The sequence below is a fragment of the Stegastes partitus genome, unplaced genomic scaffold (assembly GCF_000690725.1).
Source record: "Stegastes partitus isolate 25-593 unplaced genomic scaffold, Stegastes_partitus-1.0.2 Scaffold195, whole genome shotgun sequence".
Classification (NCBI taxonomy): domain Eukaryota; kingdom Metazoa; phylum Chordata; class Actinopteri; family Pomacentridae; genus Stegastes; species Stegastes partitus.
The window spans coordinates 598,620-620,010 of NW_007577926.1; positions in this window are offsets into that span (position 1 = coordinate 598,620).

Sequence of the window (21,391 nt, forward strand, 5' to 3'; positions counted from 1 at the left end):
CAGACCAAGCACACACACTTCTCAGAAATGGCTCAAGGAACACGACAAAGAGCCCAAAGCAGTGACCAACCCTCCAAACTCCCCAGATCCTAATTCGACTGAGCATTTGGAACAAGCATAGTAACAAACAGAAGCCCCGTACCGTAACCCACAGCACCCACAAAATCTGCTGCCAACGTCCCGGTGCCAGACACCACAGGAGACCCTCAGAGGTCCTGTGTCTGTGGCTGGAGGGGTCGAAGCTGTTTTTGCAGCACACGGATGACCTGCACGATATTCGCCTGTTATGATGTTACGACTCAAAACAAAGACAAAAGTAATTTAAAATTTTGTTTTAATTATACTCAGTTGTCACTGCCATACATTGGTCCAGTTTGTGAGGGTAAGATTTGCCCATTAGTATGACTCACACACCCTCGTAAGTAACAATCTCACCTTGTCAAATATAGATAACCAAGCTTTGTAAACTTGCGGACAGACAAGCAAAAAAATCTAACAATTTCAAATGACTAAACTTCACTTTTGACATTTCGTTAGCTGTGTATATAGGCAGTTGTTGTTGGAAGAATTGATTGAAACATGTGGCCCATTTAAACTCAAGTAAATATTAATTAATCTTTTGTTTATTTTTGGAAACGTTGTCCTCTATGAACTGTGTGCTTCGCTGCAGTCAGTTTCTACATGTTTTCATTGAGAGTAACTGATTGGAAGTGTACCAGTTTGCCACTTTGTCCCTGGTATGTGACCCGTAATTTCCGCTAAATTACATACCTTTTTTCTAAGAAAATTATGAGGGACTTCTGTTGCATGGGCCTGTAAATAGAGGGACTGAACTGAAACGGGGCTCACAGGGTTGAAACAGCATTCATGTATTAATTATTAACATGGAAAGGGGACATTTGAATCTCATTTCCCCTTGATTGCCATGGATTAAGTGGAGCACGTGTCTCTCTGTGTTTTGGGCATTGGTATCTGGGCGAGACACCCCTCCCACCCGCCTCTGCCAAGAGGTGACACATGGCCGGCTATGCATCATTTTATGAGTGTTTGGCTGAAGCCTCGTCCTCTCTCCACGGCCCCTCAGCCTGCTTCCACAACCCGTAAAGAGGACATCCATCAGGACAGGTGTAATTTGCCATGCAGTCACGCTTCTCTGCTAATACAATTTGTTAACCAGTTGTTATGTGTGTGTGTGCGTATGTGTGTGTGTGTGTCTGAATGCCCAGTGCATGACCCATAGGTTTTCAGCGATCCGGCTTTGCTTTATTGTCTGCGAACTTTGCTTCACTTTCACTCGACTTTTCAAATTTATTCCGTCTTCATTCTTGTCTTCTGAATTTTCAGCAGTTTTTTTAAGGACACTGATACTCAGAATTGGCTTGGCAGCTAATTAATGTTTGTTTTATCAAAATAATTAAGAATTTGTTCAAAGAAAATCGAACTTTTAATCCCACTGAACGTTGTCTACATGAAAAGAGCTTTGAGCTTTCAACTCATAGATACAGTGATAATTTGGAGGCTTAACTGGTATTCCTTGGCTGTGACTGGCATAGCAATCTATGATGGCCCGCACTATGTACTTCACCCTCCAAACTATTTGTTGCTCAGTGACATTGAGGTGACCCAGAAAATTCTATGTCATTAAATGCTTGGAGGATTTTTCGCTGCTGACCGCACTTTGTTCCCAGTTCAACAACACGCCGCTTGTTTCTCCTGCTGGAGTGTCATCGCTTTGTCCGTCCTGCTGTAATGAAATTCTCCAATTACTGGGATCTCCAGTAATTGGAGAATTTCCTGTTCCCTTTTGTTTTCCTCCTGCTTCCCCCAGTATTGCATCACAGTCACAGCTTTGGACTGAATGCTACCAAATGGGTTTCCTAGATACCCTCGCACAATGCAGTTTAATTCTGGTTACACAACACTAGATGTCACTCCAATGTTCTGAGATTAGTTTGATGTGACTGCATTTGCCCACAACCTAGGTGGACATCCCTATTCGCCTTTTAGTGCATTTCCACACATCAGCTTGCATGCTTTCACATCACATTACATCACATATCCCCATAGTTAACCATGGATCAAAAGCTTGTGTCATCCAAGTCGAAGATGCTGTCTCAGATAAGCAGATTTAAAGTGTGTGTTATTTGAGCAGAAAACTGAGAAGGGGTTAGCGCTGTGGTGTGATCCTGGGTCTCAAGGGGAGGCTCCTGCTTGTCAGAATGTGCTGTTGCAGGATCTTCCTGATGAAGTCATTAAGAAGTCATTAAGAAACCATTAAGAATCATTAAGTCTGCGAGGTGGCACTCCAATGCGCACACAGCGAAGCGCCAGGCATCAGGAAAACTTGTTAATCACGCAGTTTATTTGTTTCCCCAGTGTGAGACTGTAAATACTATGACAGTGTGTTGAAGTGTGCATCCTAATGAAAGTCTGTATTAGCTCCTCTGCCAGTGTGTGAACGCCCGTCTCCAGAGGGGCCACTCTCATCATCACACGATGGCTGCCTCCTTGCCAGCTAACTCTCTAAAGCAATAAACAAGAGCACACGTTTCTGATTCTGTTCACTCATTTTTCCCTTAATCGCCCAGGTGGCTGATTTATAAAATGGCAGAGATATCAGGGAGTGCGGTGCTTTGTTTTTTGTCCTTTCTGCTCCAATTTGTGATCTTTGCACCGGGCGCAAATGCATGCGCAACGGGCTCGCGTACCGCCAAGCGTCTGCACTCGCTGCACATATAGGCATGGCCTCCGTGTTTTTCTAACTGATTGTCTGCGACCACTAGAACCCCAGTACAGTGACAGGTCGGGAGGAGGAGGGCGCCACTTGAAAATCCACTGAAGTGCTCTTATCTTACTCATTAGGTCTGAGCGAGATGTTGCCTTCCCCCATAATTATCTCCATACAGTAAATCTCTCATTAGGAGGTCGCTCTAAACGAAACCCTCAGAGACACGGGGCTATCTCGAGGATGAGGAGGGAGGCGCGACGGCTCAGGTGTCGCCCTGCGCTGCTATCGGAAAGAATTGTGCTCCGCGGGGTAAGCACTAACGTCAAAAAGGTCCCTCATAACAGGAGGTGAGGGTAAGTTTACAACTTGTATGTCATTTCTTTATGAAATAGCACTAAAATGTCTAAAAGGAAATCTACTTCATTAGCATTATGACGAAAGTAACAATTATAGCAGGGAAAAAAAAAAAGGAATTGCACTAGCTTGTCAACTGGATAAATTTCGAGAAATCACACGATAAGCTGCTTGCAAAGCTTGTAGAAAGGTTGCCAAAGGCCTGACTCTAACCATATATAGTTATTGTTTTTCTGTTTTTTTTTTAACAAATCTTTAATCATTTCTAACGCAGGTACATATAACCATGCAAACAATACATCAATACATAAAAACTATTTTTATTTTGACAAGTCTCTCTACCACAGTGTAGTTTCATCTGTTTACTGTGGAGCCTGCACAGTCTTCCCCAGCGTCTGCTTCATATATTTAGTGCGATACACACCGAGATGCCTTTCGGTCCTCCAGAAAACAGCAACAGAACGATAAATATCTGTCATCCTCGCCATGTTCCAGGACTTCTGTCCAGCTCTGGGTCCCCTAAATCCTTTAACACCCCACCCAACCCACCACCCCCTGTCTGCTGTGACCAAACACCCAAAATAAACAATCAAAATGCAGGTGTGTTCAACAAAGCATCAGCCTCGTAAATCCCTGCATGAACTTTTACTGCCATTTAGCCGTTTGCGGCCATCAAAGAATATTGACATAAATGCTCTCAACATACCAGAAAAGCTACATGACAGATGGCTTTCGGCTGCAATGTAATTATCTCACGTATGCGCCTTTGTCCGCGCATTTGGCTCGACACCTCTCCCCGAACTCCTTTTCAACCCAAAACCACAACCCTCCCACTGACCGCGTGACCCCAGTCAAGCAACTTCTCTCAGGGATTAATCCTTGTTGTGTGTAAACACATTAACTGGCAATTAATATGGAGATTCTGCTCCAGATGTGCCTGTAAAAGTGGAGTTTGGACTTGGCAAGCAGCTTTTCTGATCCATATGGGTTAGCTGCAGAAGCAATATTCCACCTGCTCCTGCCGCCATTATTTTTCACACAGGCAAACAAATGCCCCAAATGAGAGTCGCAGCATTTGGTTTCGCAGCCGCTGATGAGGGAGGGGGGACCACCTCGTTCTTGCAGCATTCATATACACCTGGTTAGTATGTGTTTAGACGCGGCGGAGAGTCTGTTTCTGCTCTTCCGTTATGTTAATTTCAGTCCTCCCACACTTGGAACATGATGATGTGAGGGTTTCATCAACAGCTGCAACTGTCTGTCGAGTGATACAACATTACTGCAGTATCAGTAGTTTTCTGTCAACTAGTTAAACTCAACAAACTTTCGCTGTTGGATTGCATTGATAACTAGGAAGAAAAAATGATGTAAAACCGGGAAATAGTCAAAGTCTGTAGCAATGGCTTAGTCCCATCTGTGGCATTTCACCTCACCTGCTAACGCAGACACACAGACGGCCCAGGATTCCTCAAACAAATTGAACCGAATTGTGCTAAATTACTTTTTTTATCGATCCGGCTTATTTTCAGGCCATGTAATTTAATCCTCCTATTACTAGGCCTATATATCATCTTTGTTTATAAAGAAAGGCCGATCAATAAAAAATAATACTGACTCTCTTTGAAAATGAATCAATGTGAAACACGATGCCGCAGTATTATCATTCAAAACCAGTGTGGCAACCTGATCTGCGTCAGATGTACTGTCACAGCTTCAGTGGCAAAGGTCTTATCTGACTGGCAGCATGGAGGCATTAAAATAAAACAAACAGCGAAAATAACCCACTGAAACAGATAAAACTCATGCTGTGTGTCAACCAGAAACTTAATTTTTTACCCTGCGAGCTGCATGACTGTCGCATTCGCCTGTTGCTCTGCAGTCCTCCGGTTTTCTCAGTCAGGTGCATGCAGGTCACAGCTGAGATATTGTGTATTTCCTGCTGAGATGATCAGTCGCTTCAACCAGCTGCAGAAAAAGTGATTGCATGTGAGCTCTGTTAACTCCTGTTCTCATCAGGATATTCCTCAAAACACTGGCTAATTCAGAATTCAGAGCAGCAGCAGAACAAGTGGCTAGTTTTCATGTGTCACACATCCGCTCTGCATTTTTTTTTTTTTCCTCCTCTTCTTCTCCCGCACAAAAATTGCAGCACTCTCATCATCCACAAGATAGACTCCATGATAGAAATATAAATGCATGCATATTTTAAGGCTGTCCTCAGTAGAAAGCGCACATTTTTAATGTATTTGCACTGAACAATCTCAGGATTCCCAAAGCTGGTTGCATCAGCTCGCTCTTTTCTTTCTGTCCCTGTGTGATGGGAGGGGGAAAAAAAGCAGATGTGCAGGAAAAGATTGATCGTGGAATGTCACTCTTGTGTTTAAAAACTCATTAAAGTTTTCTCTTGCAAAACTTCTATTGCAGATGTTGAGGCTGACTGTGTTTTAGCCCTATGCAGACAAGACTAAACTATATATATATATTTTTTTAAACTGCATGATAAAAGTTCCAGATTATATATGCACCAATTTATTGTGTTTTTTAGTGAGGGAAGTAAAAAACAACAAAAAACAAAACAAAAAAACAAGACATTTGGCCTCAGCATTTAAGGTCTTACATGGTATTCAGTGTTTAGCTATTTGTTGCACCCCTTTTAGCAAATTAGATTTAACAGGCCCATTAAAGACAAAACATAGTTATATCACCAAACGTTTGACATTAACTGTGAAACAGAAGTCGTTCCACATAAACCAGAATGACAGAGTTTCTCAATGACTGTTGAACTTGTACCCTAAATTGCATAAAATTGGGTTCTATTTGGCACCAAATTGCTGTACAGAACAATGAAACACTGCCTTATGGCACAAAACCAAAAGAGGCATTTGATTCACAGAGAGCTCAGTATGCTCGAAGCTCACTGGTTCATACAAATTGTTGTCAGAACATTCTCAAGGTCAAAGTGTTTACACCTTTTCGAACATTTTGTGGAAAGTTACTGTATGAAAATTGGCAGACAGTGCCTTAAATATCGCTGCGAAATCGAGGCAGTGTGGGAAAAAAAAGTAAATCTAATGTATCTCTGTCAGGTAATGAAAACTCCAGTCCAGGAGGACTCCATAACCAATATCCTTCACATGATGGGAAGCACTGGGATTTGTAGACAATGTGACCTTAATTTTGAGAAACACAACCACTAATATCCCCACCGGTCACAAAAGACTCACAATTAATTGGACTGTATTACTGCATGTTTGTGGTTAAAAAAATGCTTTACATAGGACTTTTGCAGGCAGTGGGGATGCTTTGGCTTAAATTAGACATCAGCAGTAAGAAGCTGAAACAAGACACCAGGCAGATAGCTGTTTCTCGAGTAACCGCTCCAAACCTCCCACTCTCCGCCACATGGGGTCTGTCCTCCAGCTCGGCCCGGATGGACTAGCGGTCCCCTGATGGTCGCATCCTTTCTCCTGAGGTCCGCCGTGTGCCGACGGGCAAAGGGGAGAGATGCACTAGCAGACGCTGGCCACAGTTGCTCTGCCTGGCATGAGCATCGTGTTGGCTCCAACCAGACCCGAGTCTTCCAAGAGCTCTGTCTTTTCCGGCCGGCCTGGGCGCCCGCATGGGGCCTGGCATGCTGAGCGTGAGCTTGGCATCCCGGACAAACAACAGGAGGTGGAGGCATCCTCGCTCTTTCTCTCTCCTGATGATCTGCTCCAAGGACGATTTCCCTTCTCTCGAAACTGGCTGTGGTTTTGCACACAACAGCAGCAACGTTTACAGACCTTCAAAAGGAATAGAATAGAACAAAAAGGAACTGAGGGACCAGGTTTGATTTGCTTGATTCATATTGTATAGAACCACATCCAGGCTAATTAAATTGTGTTTGGATGTGGATATACTGACGCGCAGAAAATGCAGCCATTATGTGTTACAACCAGTGATAGGGGCCTTGGCCTCTGTGATTGAAAGATGGAAAATATTTGCCAGATTTTCTCCATAGCTGCTAATGATGGGATATAAACTAATGGCAGGTTTGTTCCAGCTGGGGTTGCGTTGTTCCGATAATTAGATTAAATTAGCATTGTTTTCATTGTATTATTTATGTAAACATTATGTTCGGTTTGGCAAGTTTCTTTTTGGGAGGAATTGTTGTTTTGCCCTAACTAATCGGAAGTAACTGAGGGTTTTACTTCATTCAGAGATGCTATTACCGTTAGCATTTGCTCAAAGTAGTTCATGTACATAATGCCCATCAAAGACATGCTGGTTTAGATGCAATCATTTCTGTAAGAATAGAATAGAATATAATTCTTTTATTGTCATTGCACAGCGTACAGCGGAAATAATCAACATTCCTGTCAATGCGTTCAAATAATCAGACAACACTGTCAGAAATGTGGAGAAACAACAAAGAGTGCAAATGAAAATAACATGTACAAGTGTAACCTATGGAAACAGTGATATAGCTTATTGTTGTAAAGACAGTGAGTTGCTTTCACAATATAATGCGACATCTTCATTCCTGTCATCTGGCCTTCCAAACCTAGAATTATTGGAATTTTTCTAACCTGTAAAAACCACATCAGTGAGCCAAACAACAAGCAAACAATTAGAAATGAGACCTAGAATCTCGAATTCCAATTTCAGTGGTTTTACTAAAAAATGAACAAATACATTGTGAGCCCAGAAAACAACTCCTGATCCCAAAAACTACAAGTGTTTCAACATGGGTATTTATGCCAATCAGCCATTACAACATTAAAACCACCAGCTTAATACTGTGTAGGTCCCTCTTGTGCTTCCAAAACAGCTCTGAGCTGTCGAGACATAGACTCCACAAGACCTCTGAAGGTGTCCTGCGGTGTCAGGCGCCAAGATGTTAACAGCCGATCGCATCACGTTTATTTGACCATTCCTGTGTCAAAGGGACATCCATATGGATGCTGGGACCCAAGGTTGCTCAGCAGAACATCGAGTCTCAAACTGCCTCCAACAGCTTCTTCCCATAGTGCATCCTGCTGTCATCTCTTTTGCTGGTAAATGACGCATACGCACCAGGCTGTCCACATGATGTAAAGGAAAACATGATTCATAATGCCAGGTCACTGTCTTTCATCACGCCATCGTCCAGTTATGAAGCTGCATTGTAGATGCTTACAGTGGTGGACAAAGGTCAACGTGGGCAAACTCAACAAACGCGGCCTCATATGCAGGAAGTTGCAGTCTACTGTGTGTTCTGGCAGCTTTCCATCATAGCCAACAATAAAGTTTTAGAAATTTGTGTAACAGCAGCTCTTCTGTGGGATCAGACACCATGAACCGGCCTTTGCCTCCTACATGCATCACTGAGCCTTGGGTGCTCCTGACCCTCTCACTGGTTCACCGGTCGTCCCTCCTCGGATCACTTTTGGTAACCACTGCATGTCGTGAACCCCCCCCTCACACAACCTCATGTTTTGGAGATGCTCTGACCCAAGCATCTAACTTCAAGAACTGACCGTTCACTTGCTGCCTACTATATTTCACCACTTGACAGGTGTCATCGTAACAAGATAATTAATGCTGTTCACGTCAACTCTCAGTGGTTTTAATGTTGTGGCTGATGTGTGCATGTCAGTGTTTCATCCATATCCATAAACCTCCACAATGCTCCGGGGAAAAGGTGTTCATTAAAGCACACTAAAAACATAAATATTACATGACAGCAGATGCTTTTACTGCTCCTCCTATGGAAACACCGCTGTAGATAAAATGTCAGTGGGGTTTAAAATAAGGTTTTCTAACTTCGGGAACAAAACCTGGAAGTTTGTGTTCAGCTTCACAACACTGACATAGAATACACTGATGATATCACTCAACAGAATCATCATTAGGCGGAATTAATGCTTAAAACACTTGTCCGACAGTCAATTAATACATCTTTTGAAACTTTGAATAAAACAATATAACTACTTATATGAATATAATCACATATTTACTGCAGTTTATTAACAAGCAGCTGCTGAACTAGTACAACTCATTACAACTACTGTAAAATAGATGATAATAATAGGTATGCATTAGAGCAGGAGTCGATAATGCTAATAGATTGAATGCAAAATATCATAGCCGACAGCCCAATCTTTGTCAGAAAGTGCAGAAAAAATTACAATTAAGAAAAACATTTTCTGCCACTCGCACCATGTTTTAAACATTATCATGTTGCATATTTAATTTTGTGATTAGTAGTCCACCTTCTGAATGTAGTGTTGGCCAAATAGCAGAGGCAGCCACTGAAACATTAATACTGTCCGATTAACATGCACTTTAATGCTGTTTTTTTTTTTTAGCAGAATGTATTGACATATTATTACCCTGATGCAAACATATAAATGATACATGTCGTCATATTTACTAATAAAAAGTTGCACAAGCAAGTTGGCATGCCCGCTATTATAAAAGCACACCGTTTTTTTTTTTTCTACACAAGCGCTTCACAAGAATGCACTGCAACTTTCAAGTTCACCGTTGTACATTGTTCAACTAACTTCCTGTGCAAAAGATGCCAAACGAAACCTCGACAAGCATAGAAATTCTGCCGCTGCTGTATTGTTTCTCGCAGCCTGAAGGTATATACGCCACTGACATCAATTCAAAACACTGTCTACAACTGTCTGAATGTGTTTTGCTTGTTTCGGTATATCACATTGTGAAAGTTAGAAGCTGCAAAAGGTCAAAAGGGACCAGCGATGTGAGAAGAACTCTCCCAGCCACCCCCCTGTCTATTATTCACAGAACTCTAAAAACACACTACTCTGTTTTTTAAAAAAAAAAAACTTGAATTACATCTCAATCACTGTTTCCAGCATTACCATATTGATCTCGTACTGTGGCTAATGAGCTGGAAGCCACTTTCTTCACTTCTCCCACCACAATGACTGGCTAACAGAAGATTTGAATCCTAACAATGTCCTTCAGGCATCACGTGACTGGAGGGAGCATCTCATTTCCATGCAGAGCTCTGCGGATGGCTAGTTTCTGACCGCCCCAGCTGATGAAAATAAAGGAAACTGTATTTTAAAGCAGCGCCCTTCCTGCAACCCCCATAATTCATGCTGTTTATGATGTAAATATTTCAGAGAGGTGAGATGACCCCACAGCATGGCAAAGGCCATTAATAATCATAAAAAATATGAACCGCCCTCTCGGTGATTAATTGCATGCGTTTTGCATAATGCTTTGTTTGCGGTGAGCTTTAAGCAATTTACTATCAGCCAACCAAACTGTCAAAGTAACCAAGGCTACTTCAAAGTGATTTTTGTCCCTGTATCACTAGTTAATCTACAGTTATCTCCATAAAGGCTGAAAGATGGAGTAGGCCTGTTATAAAAGCCAGAACAGTCCGTGAGTAAACAAGGATTATTGAAAATACGTGTCAAAAGGAGGGATTCCTAAAAAAACAAAAAATCATCAACGCCTCCTGAAAAACACGAGTGCTGGCATGCTTTTTATATCACAGCTGTGTGATGAGGTGTGTACTGCCTACTAAATTCATATTTCTTTTGAAAGTATATTTCTTTGAGATGAAATTTAGAATCTCATTGAATTATTGATCTTGAAATAAATGTTATTCATTTGCTATTCATGATTTTTGGCAAGAACAAGTTCATTAATCCAGCACATATCATATTAAAAGAATATTCAAGAACTCTGGACAATAACCAGTGTAATGTGAATGGATGGATGTAATAGACATGAAATGAGGCATTTCAAATCAGAGGATCAAATTTAAAGCAACAGAGGCAGGATATCGAACGCTGAACGCTGCTCTCAGGCGTTGCTAAATTTGCTTTAATATGCGGTCAAATTACAGATTTTGTTTTACATTCGGCGATTTGGATTTTACCTCTGCTTAGAAATACTGGTAGTCAGTATCGACTGCAGTGCTATGAGGGTAAAAAGTATCTGCCAAATGTTGGCCAAGATTAAACCTGGTGTCTTGGCAACTTCCACTCTTCCTGCTGGCTCGGCTGAGAGCAGTTTGTCAACAGGATCATTCATATTAATTTTTTCAACATTTCATTTTACACCAAGCAGACGGATCACCTCACCCTCTGCTTAAATGTAAAAATGTTATTTTAACATTTAAATATGCCTTACAAGCATTATGAATATTTACCAAATGCACTGATGAAAATTAAGTTCCACCAACTAAACGTTATGTTTGCCAGTCGTGTTTTTTTTTTTCTTTCAGATGTTTATTGTGCCAACCTTGTTCCCCAAAAACTACTATTAGGCAACAGCAAATACAATTTTGAGAGGAATGCATGCCACCTGTATTGGATGGGCTCGATGGATGGGCCAGTGAATATAAAATAAACCTTTCCGCCACTATTTTCTGATGAGAATAAAAAAAATAAAATCATTTTTAACACAGAGTGCATGCTGGGATACATGTTATTCTGAGCTAAAAAAAAGTTTCTAAACAGCTGATTAAAAAATGTAAATGGAATACCAATCAGACATCTTTACCAGAAAATTATGACTGTAATCGTAAAAGGACTAAACGTGAAGAGGTTTTGCTGACGTGACTTGAAATGGTAAAACTTCTGCATTGAAGGTGCAACTGCAGCGCTGTCCATTCTACACACACAGAAAATGTATTATTTCAAATTTGAATAAACTAGTGACAGTAAAGCAAGAAAAACTTCTGTAGCAAAATGATGCTTTATTCTTTATCCACCAAACAGCTCCCTCGACGTCATCAGAGCGCCGTATCTGTTTCCTTTATATATTTTTTCATCAATTTATCACATAGCCCAAACAATCATCATGAATATCACATGCAACATCAAATAAATCGCTTTTTAAAAATAACAATGTTTTTAAGAAAATAACATTATGGCCAATGTAAACATACAGGCAGAATTTAGTCTTATTACATTTAGTAAATTAACTCTTAGAACCTGATGGATGCACAAATTCAAACCCCTACTTCTCGGGTGAATTGCTCTCGAAGCATTTATTGCAGCGAGGTGCAGCACATATCAAATGAAACTGCACAACCTGACCTTTCCAATGATACTGGCTGCTTATCTGTGTGATGAAGTGCCGGTGAGAAAAATGATTTTGATTTTAAATAAAAATCTAATCATAGTCACAACCTGCGTACAGCCGTGTGTCCATCTCCACACCCTTTAGTCTTGTTTGAATTACTCATGAACTCGTCATTGCATAGGTGTTTTAATATCTAGATATAATATTATCTATGCAATGCAATCATTGCATAGATATTAACTTATCTATGATATAATATGTGGGGGTTAACATTTGTCCGGTTTTCCACCTCTGCAAGCGCTACTGCACGTGAATTCTTAAGTGAATAATATAATGACAATTATATTAAGTCATAGAGTTTCCCACCATCGTGGTTCTGATTTTATGCAATTTCCTCTATACACATATGAAACTATATCTCTACTTCCAGCATTTTATGGTTAAATACATGTAAAAACACAAGTTTATTATAGCAGGATGGTTTTTTTTCCCTCAATATGAATAGAAAAAACGTGGAAGTTACATTCTGTTGAATCTGGATAGCCAAGACTGTTCTGAAAAAAGAAGATGCCTCCCAGTGACCAAGTAAAGTGAGTGAAATTACCCTGAAAAAAGCCATGGGCTCACAGGGTTAAAAATAACATATTAAGATTTTACAGTGTACTCATCCCTTATGTATCGTATCTCCTGTCAACAGGAAGTCAGACCTTGTTGCTTATGTTGCTTACAATGCATGTGTGCCTAAACTGGATTATGCTGTTTTTTTGTTTTTGTTTGTTTGTTTCTTGTTTTTTTTGTTTTTTTTTATTGTAGCCTCTGCTGTCATAAAATCCAACTCAGTGGCACCTAGTTACTTCTGGTGGTAAATCTGCTCGATTGTTTTATGGCACCAAGACAGATTGCTTCACAGCCCAAAACAAGAACCTGGTATTGTTCTCTCGGTGTATACAGAGGGTGAACATCAACTACAAGAGAGCCAAGTCAGTGTTTCTTTGTGTCCTTGTGGCCGACAGTCCTTCCAAGTTATCTAGGAGAAAACTGAGCAGAGAGAGGTATTCTTATGGTTTTAGATGAGCTGCGTGCTTGATATCGCATGTGTGACCAATTAAAACACACAGCTGTTCTTCTCCCCATCTGTTTGAAGCAGCACTGTTTTATAGACTGTGTTTGGATGTGATGTGTCATTCTCACATTGAATCACCTGGCCCCTCATTTGTTCTCATCAGCCGAGTTGCTGTCTGATTTATCCTCATCCATCTCCCGTCCTCATGTTCTTTTTGTTTTGGAGTTATAACTCGGACGATTAAACAACGGAGCAAATCTTTAGAAAGACACTTTTAACTGGAAACATGATCATAAAGCAAGACAGTAACTTCTGAAAGTAGTAAATAACAGCTTTCCTCTTACAAATTAAAAACGAAATCCATCAGCAAACTCTGTTAGTTTGATACGCCAAAAGGATTTTGCTGCTGCAGCTTTAATTGGTTTGATGCAACCTGTAGCTTATGATGGCTAATGAAAACAAATCTTAGATAAATAAGTAACCTCAGTATTACTCATAAAACGCCACAAACTTGCTTTACAGAAAGAGAAACTGTTTTTTTTTTTTTCTTCACATTCAGAAATTAAACTTAATAAATAGAATTACTCAGATTTGTATGAACTTGTGCTAATTTTATCCTGGCACAGATAAACATTTCGAGGCACACCAGGAACTAAACACTCACACAGTATCTCAAACTAACAAAGTACAAAAATAAAGAGAAACTCAGTGTGACATTATCTGTAATTGCCACTTTTTGCCTAAAATGCAAAGTCTTGCTTTAAAGTAGGAAACAGTAGAGGAGTGCAGACATTCTAGTGGAGGGCAGAGGCTGCAAGGTCGATGCCTTTCATTAGCTGATCTAATTAGTGCCAAGACAAATCATGAAATAATTAGTTATTCTAGTTTGACAATCTAAACAATTGTTTCATACACTATATATATGTAATTCTGCAGATTTTTTTTTCCTTTGTATTTTAGAGATGTTTTCTGTACTTTTACAGACACAAACAGGATGAACAAAATTTAACAAACAGATGGTGGAGTCACAAAACTTAACATTTAATACCTGTAGCTGTGACTAACCATAAAATATATATATGAGATTTTTATTAGCGAAAAGGCCAAAAAAAATACACATGAACCCATGTGAAATTAAGGCTTAAGATGTATATTTTAGTTACAGAAATATTGTGTCGTTTTTGAGATGGTTACTTTCTATTTTGTTAGAATATTTTTCAGCATTTTAAAGTAATAAAGTAATTAATATTCCTAATTTGTCACTATTTTCACTATTCTTTTGACATTTTGTTGACTAATTACAAGATGCATTGGTCGTGCAGATGATGGCTTTCTGCAGCAGTCGGGTTTAAACCAGTGAATCACATTTCATGGCGATATATTGATAGGCTGAGCCTCAGGTTGACTGAGTCACCAGCATCTCGGATTAGACAGAGACAGACAAAACTGACCAAACAAAGGGCTCCTCTAGTGGAACATTGCAAGCGCTAGAAGTCAATAGTCTTATTTGATGTAGATCCCTAAGAGGCTGAACTAACTCGCAGCCTCGGTGAAGTTTGGCCGTGGATACAAACCGCTGCTCCCCTCCTCTCTCTGGGCAAAGACAATACATCTTGAAGCCTTGTGAAACAGGTGCTAGCAATTTTAGCCCTGACCAGCAAGACATGACGTTTGATTGGAGCCGAGCCGGATCAGATTGTTCCCTTTCCAAGTGAGCCACAACCAGCTGACATTTTCACAGTATTTAATAAAAGCCACTCTTGATTAGTGAGGCCTTACCGCAATCTTTTTATTTATTCTCGGCGGCAGAAAAGCATTAATTCACAGTAATTAATGAACAAGTGGTGGAGGGCCTGGGAACAGCTGCCTCCTCTGGGAGGCTTGAGGAAGGGACTCTTTCCTTTGCCCTGATTAGATGCACTCCATTTCCAAGCTCCCCATGACACTAACTGTCTAATGATAGCTGCTGCTGTAGTGCTATACCTGGGTTTTATGTTGTACAACATACTGGAAAGAGTGGGTGCTGTTTTGGCTTTGTGATTACTGCTACTGTGCAACAGATTCTTGTTTTCTTAGGTATTACACAGCACTGTGATGCCCACACTCACTGCTTTATTAATGCATGGATGAATTACACTAATGATGCTGTTTCATATCTGTACAGCGCAGAAAAATTAGCAGATAATCAAATACACCACATTGCACATTCTGTCCTGCAACTACAGTGTTAAAAGTGAATTTCGCATCAACTGATTAACATCAAAACTGAGATGAAATCCAATTTCAAAATACGACTCTTATGCAGCAGCCACAGCAGACGTGTTATGAGTCCATTTGGAGCTGTTCAAGTCGCCATCCGTCTTATAATGTGCCCGTTTTGAATTGAGATTTTTTTCTTATTTAGTTCAGAGTCATTTTGTTGTCTTCTGACCCTTCCCTTCTCATATCCTCTGTCTTTGGCTGTCACTCGATTTTAGTCAGAAGGATAAGCTGATCTCTTTTATCCACACTTGATCTTTCTCTCTTTTATCACCACGTCTTGATTTTTTTCCCCCTGACATCCCTCTTCCTTCCAGTTGGCTGGCCATAGAGCTCTGCTTTATGAAAACAGTTTAGACTTGAAAGGCAAGACCGCGGTGGCGTGTGGGGTTGGTGGGGGTTCAGTCAGCCCACAGGTCAGACTTCCTTTCTTATATTGTTTGTCACTGTGAAAGGCAGGCATCAGTGCTTGGCATCCCATCAGCTACTAATTGTCTGCTTCTGCTTCATATAGATACCAGCTTAAGACCTGCGGTTTAAATTTAGAATTGCTTACATGCCAAAAAGTAAGTTTTTTTTTTCCTCCCACAAGAGGCTGCTGCTGGTGGTGTTGAGTGAAGCCAGAGGAAATCATTAAAGTTTGAGACAGGTGCTGTTTCACTGCTCACATGGACCACTCTATGTGTTTGAGGCTGCAACATGCTCATCTAAAGCTTATTTCTTGCACCTGATTGATGTTGTAATGGACAGCATAGCGTTCTATAAATGAATCGTTTCTTTATTCCATTTCAATATTTAACATTTGTCATGAGAGAACAAAACTTGTTAATAATGCCAGTACTTTTAACATTTTGATTGAAGTGCATGCTTAAAAAATATGCACAATCAATCCTAGATGGATAATCACAAACTTTAAGTTTATATTGTCTATTTGTTGGATGTCTACAGACATTCTTACACTGAGAAATTAATGATTGCACTGATGGTAGACTGACATCTACCATGAAACTAGCGCATGCCTACTACAATAAGGTGACCTATACCTGCTGATCCTTTAGGGGAGTCACAGGGGGGCGCCGGAGGCTATCTCAGCTGACATGAGGCGAGACGTGGGGTGCAGCCTGGTCAGGTCACCCATGCAGGTACAGGAAAAACATGCAAACTCTACGAGGAAAAGATCCAACCAGCTATAAGGTTTGAACTTTTTGGTGAACCATCCAGCTGACCAGTCTATGCTATGAAATGGCTTCAACACAACAATAAGCTATATACTCATATATGTGTGTAAATGCATCTAGGACTACTCAGTAAAGCACCAAATATGGATTTAGTCCCAACCAAATTCACAGTTTTCTCCTGTTTGAGTAACATTTGCTCAAGTCTCCAGCTAGAAAATTACTGAACCTTTTCAGAAACTGTGAATGCCGTATATTTGTGAGACATTTTTGAATATTCAAGTCTTTAATAGAACCAGTAGCCTTGGAGCTGAGTGCCACAGATGGGGTAAGGAAGTCAGAAAGTACTGAAGGACACGCTAACACATCTTTTCATGAATTTTTTTTGGACAACAACATAACATATGACTTTGTGAGTCATTTCATTTAAAGTATTCTCTCCAACACGAATGTCCTCTGCACATTTTCAAGGAATAATCTGTTTTTTTGGGTAGGGTGTTTTGCTTTAGACATAGCAACCAAAGCTGCTTTTTTTTTTACTGATTTTATTTTGTCTAAGCACTTTAAATAATCAAAGAAATTTAGTTCAGATGTAGAGAAAAGCTGCAAATGCTCACAGTGGAAGAGATGGAAGCTGCAAATGTTTGTCATTTTAAAAACAACCAGTTATTATAATTGTTGTAAATTAGTTTTCTAGTCTTTGATCAACTCTTTGTTTGACAGAGTACAAGTACCTAAAACAGCTAATTACCTCAGCACCAGTCATCAAACGAAGCTAAACCTGCTGAGCGCAGGTTACCGGATTTAACCAGCAGTCATAGTTTTCTTTTTTTTGACCAGGTATGTTTTAAATATTTGCTCTGAAATTAATAAAACCCGTTGAGAAGCATCAAACAACACCGAAGTAATGAGCATCTGAAGTTTTTTTTTTTTTTTTTCTTCCTCTCCACAAGTGTGTAAATATAGTTCTACCCAAAATTGTCTGCGTGAGCAATCGGTGGGCAAAACAACACGTTGCCTCCTAAAAACTGAGGAGATAAAATTATTTCTGAAAACTTGGACCGACACCAGCGAACCTGTGTGATGTATTAGCAAAATGTTACTTACATATCATAGCCGGTGCTTGAGTACTTGTGCCATCGCAACACTTTCGGTTGTAAAAGTGATGGAGAAGCGGCTGGTTTAATTTCCACCGCAGACACACACACACACAGTCAATCACTCATCGCTATTTGGGTGACATTACACATGATTAGTATTTGTAGATGCACATGTAGCAATGCCATGTGCAAGTTTTAGATATTACATTTAATAGTATACCACCGATTAGATTGTATGCATGATCAAGTTCTGATGGTGTCACGCAGGAAATGGACAGCATATTTTATTCAACCTTCTGTTCTAATTTGTTTGAATGTATGAATAATGAGGAGAGCAGAGCGGCTGTCTATTGAACCTTGTATTTATGGGCCCAATGCATTAGAAAGTGCAATTCCTGAATGATAGAGAAACCCATTAAAGTAGTAATAAAATTGCAAATGTCTCCCTTCTCTGTTTTCCTGCCTTTCAATATGGGCAGCGGAACACGTCGCTCTCACCAACTGTGTGCGAGCCTCTGGCGAACACATACATAGCAATATGATACAGAACACATTTCCCAATCCAATTCCTACCCGCTGCGTTGGTGAAACACTTGGTGAGATCCATCTTTTTCAATTACGCCGAGAGAGGACAGGCATTCCTTTAAGCCTGGAGGGAGAGGGAGTTTTTAAGGACAGGTCTCATCTCCAGATCTCAGGCTGCATTAAAATGTATTGGTGCCATTGGATATTAAAGGAGAATCTGCCGGATTAATCGGCGAGAGGCTCGCTGAGGAGTCGCCGTCCAGAGACACACACTTACTTACAGGAAAGACTGCTGCAAATATATATAAATAAAAAGAAAGAAAACACATTAGTGACACGACAGGGCTTGTTAAACCTGAGGATTTATCTGAGATGATGTATAGAATCATTTGTTGAAATTACCGTTCATTACAATTTGAGTCTAATTTATGCAATATTTTCTGTTCAGTTCAGCTTCTGCCATGAGTTGTATTGACAGTGCTCACTTCAAAGCCGACAAATCCCCACAACTAAAAGGCAAAATATGTCACTTTTTTTATTTCCTTCAAGAATGAACCACATCACTGTTGCTGAATTGTCATTTCTATGGTTAGGCTTTGACTAGGTTTTAGCACAAGAGAAAGATGAAAGGGAAGAAGAGGAAGACACTAATGTTGAATATTGTCAAAAAATAGTGAAAGAACAGCAGACGGAAGAGTTTTCTTTTTTCTTCTTCTTTTTTTTTTTGACCCATCCCTTTCGAGGTTTTATTTTCAACCTTTCAACACTTGTAATTTGCACAACTGCTGGAGATGCTTTTCAAGTACGCATAAACATAGGTAATTGCAGGTACTATACAACAAATGGCGTCCTTTCTCTCAAGAGGACAGTTTCATCAGTACGTGGCCACGTTACGATGAGTCCAACGGGTCAAGAAACTTCAGCAGTCAATGAGACAGCTCGTAAACAACCCAGCAGTTACGTTAGATTATCTAAACCACTTTAGTTGGAGGTCGGACTGGAAGGGAGCACATTCAAATTATTGGTAATCATCTTGCATATGAACGCCGTCTTTGCTCCTAACTACAGAAAGCATGGGAGGTCAAAGCTTAACCAGGAGGCTGTTGTGTAAACTGTGATGGATGGTTACAATGGGCTGCAGTTTGGATAATGTTTGTGCTGCTCTGCTCTCTGTTTCCTCCTTCAGATGATTTGGGTTAACTCAAGAGTTTGTTGCAGTTGTGCCTGATCATCTGAATACTCTTGTTTCCTCACTGCAAGGTTTCTGATAACTGCTGATAAAGTTTCCAGTAACTTGTGCAGTCCTTGCATCCATCTTGTTTTTTACCACTTTCCTGGATCCAGGTTGTCGTGGCAGCAGGCCAAGCAGAGTAGGCTATAGATGTCTTCCCCAGCCACGTTATTCAGCTCTTCCTACGGGATTGTAAGGTGTTCCAAGGCCAAAGGGGATATTTGATCCCTCCAGAGTTTTATGGGTCTGCCCCAGGGTCTTGTCCTAGCTGAATGTGCTCAGAATACTTCCACAGGGAGATGTCCAGGAGGCATCCTAATCAGATGCCGAAGCCACCTCAGTTAGCTGCTTTCCATTGGTTCTACTCCTTTCAGAAGTCAGATTTTTCAATCCTATCTAGTCTGGCCACCCCATGAAAGAATCTCATTTTGGCCACTTTCATCTGCAGCCTCATTCTTTTAGTCATGACCCAAAGCTCAATGCACTCTGCAGGATGTTATTAATGAAAGGGAATGATGACCAAAACTATGAAAGTGAGACCCAAGTTGTAATAAACTTTAATCATCTGTAGTAACTAAGAAAGAAACAGGGAAAAAAGGAAGAGAAATGTGTAAAAGCCAACATAGTTGCCTAAAGGTGCAAGCAAAGCTACACAAGTCACCCACTAATGGCGTGGTCCACCTGCAGTGTGAAGAAACAGGAGCTGTGCAGTTAAAGGTTATGGGAACGGAGTGTGCCCCCAGCCAGGCCCCCCTCGCAGCGCACTATAATCAGTTCAGTGTGTGATCATAGTGTTTGGTGTGTGATCACTCAAAAACCCTATTGTGAATGGGGATTGGAAACACCAGGACGCTTATGAGTAATGGACAGAGATGGGTCCCCGTTCCCTAACCTGCCTTCTCCATCATACACAGTGACTGCCCTGCAGGCAGGCGCAGGGGAGGGTGGGTGAGCTGCGCCAGCAGGTGGGAAGGTAAGGCAGGGCTGCAAGCGTTTGATGCTCGCCCCACCTTACTCATGATTCACAGCTGGTCATTTGTTTTGCTTTATGTTGCGCATCGTGAGCGCTGCGGCGGCCTTTCTGATCACCTTAAACATGCACACTGGTGTGTGAAACCACGCTGGCAAGAAGCCAGTCGCATCCTCGGCTCCTAATCAGGGAGCCGTGCACCATCCCTCCTCCTCCCCCTCCTAGTCTTCGCTCCCCTGACCGACCAGAGGAAGGGAATTACATTTCCCCTGGGTGGCCTAGCGCTGGGAAACAAGCCCCCACTGGCCTCATATTGGGGGGAAGATGAAGATAGCCTGTGGGGTAGATTGAAAAAGTGAGAAAATCTTCCCCAAATCAGAGAGGTGACCTAGCCCAGATTGTTTGGCAGATTAAAAGTCTAAGTTTGTGATACTTTTCATTTGTCAGACTATAGTGATTGATTTGTGCTCTAAACCCTTTTTAAGTGCAGTGGCATCACAGCAGTCACAAGGGGCTGTGTCTCTCCCAATGACATTAAGAACACTGAGGTGGAGATATAGAGACGCTTAGACCCATATCTGCACCTCACTTTTTATTTGTTACATCCAAATATTGAATGATGACAGCATTGGTTGGTTAATTACTGAGTCAAAAGGCAGATAATTTATTTACAACAGTTTTTGTAGGTCATTTTATATCCCCTCTCTTAAGCTTAAGCAAAAATACCAAACATTTACTCCTTCTAATTTCTCAATGTGATGATTTTCTGTTTATATAATTATCAGTTAGATGTATATTGGACTTTATACAGTTGGTTGGACAAAGCAAAGAATTCGAAGGCCTCAGCTTCAGCTCACTTAACAGTTAACTCTGAAAATATCTCCATAAAAAGTACAATACGTTGTTGCAAATTAGCCTGAAAATTGTGTTTTTGCTTAAAGACTTGGTAC